Source organism: Cibotium barometz, chromosome 28 (genome assembly GCF_041138505.1).
Source record: "Cibotium barometz isolate CiBa-2024 chromosome 28, ASM4113850v1, whole genome shotgun sequence".
Lineage (NCBI taxonomy): Eukaryota > Viridiplantae > Streptophyta > Polypodiopsida > Cyatheales > Cibotiaceae > Cibotium > Cibotium barometz.
Window position 1 is genome coordinate 9,835,538 of NC_141073.1, and position 4,133 is coordinate 9,839,670.

Here is a 4,133-nt window from a genome sequence, read left to right on the forward strand (position 1 = left end):
TTGTGATGACCGGCATGCAACGCCTCGAAATTTCAGAATTTCATGTCAAATCTACAGACTCCTTAGTCGCTTTATTCCTAAGGAGGAGATAATAGCTCCCTTGGCAAAAAGTGAACGTTTGTATCAAGGCATGGCTATGGCCCAGTACCGCCGTCTTATGCGTCTCTCCCGAGGAGATTTTGATTTTTGGAGCCGAGCTGCTCTATGTACATATTATAACTTTTATATAAATAAAGAAATGTTTTCTAGAGAAAAATTTCCTATTGTATAAGTGATTGTTTATGGACAAACTGAAAAAAAATGTTACCGGACATATGTCATAGATCTCCAATAAGATCATTTATCTTGTTTAAGAAATTGTTCTCCGAATCCTTGAAGTCTTAGGATCTTGTGGATGATATCAACATAAAGATTTAATAATATATCATGTTTTGCAGAATCATGAGACAAGGAAACCGTGGCCGTCAGCCAGACCCTCTCTCTGAAGATGATGAGCTTGACCAACGATGTTTGCAAGGCTCTTCATAGAACTCAGCCAGGATCCTTCAAAGGAGAAGGGGAGAACCTGGGCAAGGCTCTGGAGAAATGGGTCAAAGCTATAGAAGAATATTTTGACGTCACACGCTACAATGAGCGGAGCAAAATGGCTCTTGCCAGGTTGAAAATAGTGGAAACAACTAGGGTGGCATGGAGGAACCATTGTGACACCAACCGTCTGGACAGGAATACTCAATCCTGGAATGACCTTAAAACCTATTTGAGGAAGAGATTTTGTCCCCCTGGTTTTTGGAAACCAAAATGAACGAATTCTTAGAGCTAAAGCAGGGGAGCAAAACCATCGAGGAATATCACCAGGTCTTTGCTCTTCTACTCAAATATTCACCACCTCTAGATGAAGAGCAACTCATGGCCAGGTTCATTCGGGGAATGAACGAACCCTTGGACACACTCGTCAAGAATGCCAATCCAGTGTCCATGGCAGAAGCTATCAGAATGGCAAAGGACTTTACCAAAGCCTTCATCAGTGAAAGTCCCGCCAAAGCCAGATCCCTCATCCTTTAAAAGATTTCAGACACCGAGAAGTTCTTCCAACTTTCCGCCTCCAAAGAGACACCAAGGTCCTAACCAGAATGTGGAGGTGGGAAGCTTCAGAAATGAAGAAAGACCTTTCCCCGAAGTACATTCTCAGGAACTCTAGCTCTCTCCAGAATGAAAAGGGAAGAGCTTCGAAGCGAGAACAAATGCTTCGGATGTCAAGGATTTGGGCACCAGCTCAAGGATTGCCCATCTCCTTCAGTGGGCCAAGGAAGCCAGGGTCCTAGAGTTCAGAGACCAACTCCTTCATATCAATCCAATCTGGGTCCCCCGCGCCAGAATCAGGGTAACCCAAAAAGAGTGCTTGCTCAGAGCCTGCAGCCTCCATGCAAAGCAGTCTCTGAACTCCCTCCCAGAATTGGAATAACCAAAGAGAGAGAGTTCCACCTCAGACTGCAGCAGCCAGAGCAGTCACCATAGCTGAGGAAGTAGAGGAAGAGAAAGGACAGATCTATGCAGCAATAGAGCATCAGGGGAATAACTGTCAATTCTCAGTCCTCCAGACTCCAGCAGAGTACCAGGGTAAGCAATTCAAGCTTTTGATTGATTCATGCAGTACTCATTCTTTTATTTCCCTAGGATGTCTGCGTAAATTAGTCCTACATAAAAAATCAGGGAAACCTATGCAAGTGGAATTAGCCAGTGGGAAGATTTTTTTCACTCACCTTGAGACTGACCTTATTCAGTTTAGCCTAGATGGGAACGTAACAGAGTGCCAGTTCAGAGTCCTACCCTTGGGAATATATGATGGAATCCTTGGAATGGATTGGCTCCAAAAGAATCAGGCTGACATTCATTGTCACAAAGGAACCATCACTTTCCTTGACCTTGCGGGAGTAAAGTTCAAGGAATTGGAATTTTCGGATCCCCAGTGCTACAATTAGTCAAGGCTTCCAAATTATTAAAAGGGCTCAGAAAGAGGTAAGCTATGTATGTTGTTAAAATGAATCCAGTAGACATAAAATGCAAGGCTAAAGAACCAGAGTGGTTAAGTGAGTATGTAGATGTGTTTCCAGATGTGTTTCCTGAAGAGCTGACTGAGATGCCTCCATCTCGTGAACTAGATCATGAGATCGAATTAACCCCCAGAGCTTAGCTACTAGTAGCCCAACGTGCATACAAAATGCCAATCCCTAAAGCCATAGAACTTAAGGAACAGTTAAGAGACAACTGTTAGAATAGGGATTCGTCAGACCCAGTGTCTCATGCCTTGCAAACATCGGGGTCAAGCTCTTCTTCTTGAGAGAGAGGGTCTGGCTGACGGCCATGGTTTCTTCTCCTCAGGATTCATTTTAATGACATACATAGCTTGCCTCTTTCTGAGCCCTTTTAATAATTTAGAAGCCTTGACTAATTGCAACACTGGGGATCCAAAAATTCCAGTTCCTTGAACTTTATTCCCTTGAAGGTCAAGGAAAGAGATGGTTCCTTTGTGACAATGAATGTCAGCTTGATTCTTACAGAGCCAATTTATTTTAAGGATTTCATCATAGACTCCCAAGGGTAGGACTCTGAACTGGCACTCTGTTACGTTCCCATCTAGGCTAAATTGAATAAGGTCAACAATCTCAAGGCGTGTGAAAAGAATCTTTCCCACTGGCCAATTCCACTTGCATAGGTTTCCTTGATTTTTGATTTAGGACTAATTTACGCAGACATCCTGGGGAAATAAATGAATGAGTACTGCCTGAATCAATCAAAAGCTTGAATTGCTTACCCTGGTACTCTGCTGGAGTCTGGAGGACTAAGAATTGATAGTATTACTGCATAGATTTGTCCTTTCTCTTCCTCCACTTCTTCAGCTATAGTGACAGCTCTGGCTGCTGCAGTCTAAGGTGGAACTCTCTCTCTGGTTGTTCCAATTCTAGGAGGGAGTTCGGATACTCCTTTGCATGGAGGTTGTAGGCTAAGTTGGAACTCTTGTGGGGTTGCCTTGATTCTGGCACGAGGGACCCTGATTGGACTGATACGAAGGAGTCTGTCTCTGAATTCTGGTCCCTAGCTTCCTTGGCCCACAGAAGGATATGGGCGATCCTTGAGCTGGTGCCCAAATCCGTGACATCTGAAGCACCTGTTCTCACTTCCAAGCTCTTCCCTTTGCAATCTTGAGGAGTGCCAGAGTTCCTGAGAAAAAAAGTAGTTTGAGGGAAAGGTCTTCCTTCATTCCTGAAGCTTCCCGTCTCCAGATTCTTGTTGGGACCTTGGTGTCTCTCTTTGGAGGCGGAAGGTTGGAAGAACTTCCCGGTGTCTCGAATCTCTTGAAGGATGAGGGAGCTGGCTTTGGCGGGACTTTTATGATGAAAGATTTGGCAAAGTCCTTCGCCATTCTGACAGCTTCTGCCATGGACACTGGCTTGGCATTCTTTACCAGTGTGTCTAAGGGTTTGTTCATTCCCCGAATGAACCTGGCCATAAGTTTCTCTTCATCTAGGGGTGGTGAATACTTGAGTAGAAGAGCAAATGCCTGGTGATATTCCTCGATGGTTTTGCTCCCCTGATTTAGCTCTAAGAATTCATTTATTTTTGGTTCTAGAAACTCGGGGGGACAAAATCTCTTCCTCAAATAGGTTTTAAGGTCGTTCCAGGACTGAGTATTCCTATCCAGATGGTTGGTGTCACAATGGTTCCTCCATGACACCCTACTGTTTCCATAATTTTCAGCCTCGCAACAGCCATTTTGCTCTGCTCATTGTAGCCTGTGACATCAAAATACTCTTCCATAGCTTTGACCCGTTTCTCCACAGCCTCGCCCAGGTTCTCTCCTTCTCCTTTGAAGGGTCCTAGCTGAGTTCTGTGAAGAGCCTTGCAAACATCGGGGTTAAGCTCTTCTTCTTCAGAGAGAGGGTCTGGCTGACAGCCATGGTTTCCTCTCCTCATGATTCTACCAAAAATGATATATTGTTAAATTTTTATTTTGATATCGTCCACGAGATCCTAAGACTTAAGAGGTTCGCAAAACAATTTCTTAAACAAGATAAATGATCTTATTGAAGATCTGACATATGTCCGGTAACATATTTTTCTTTATCAGTTCGTCC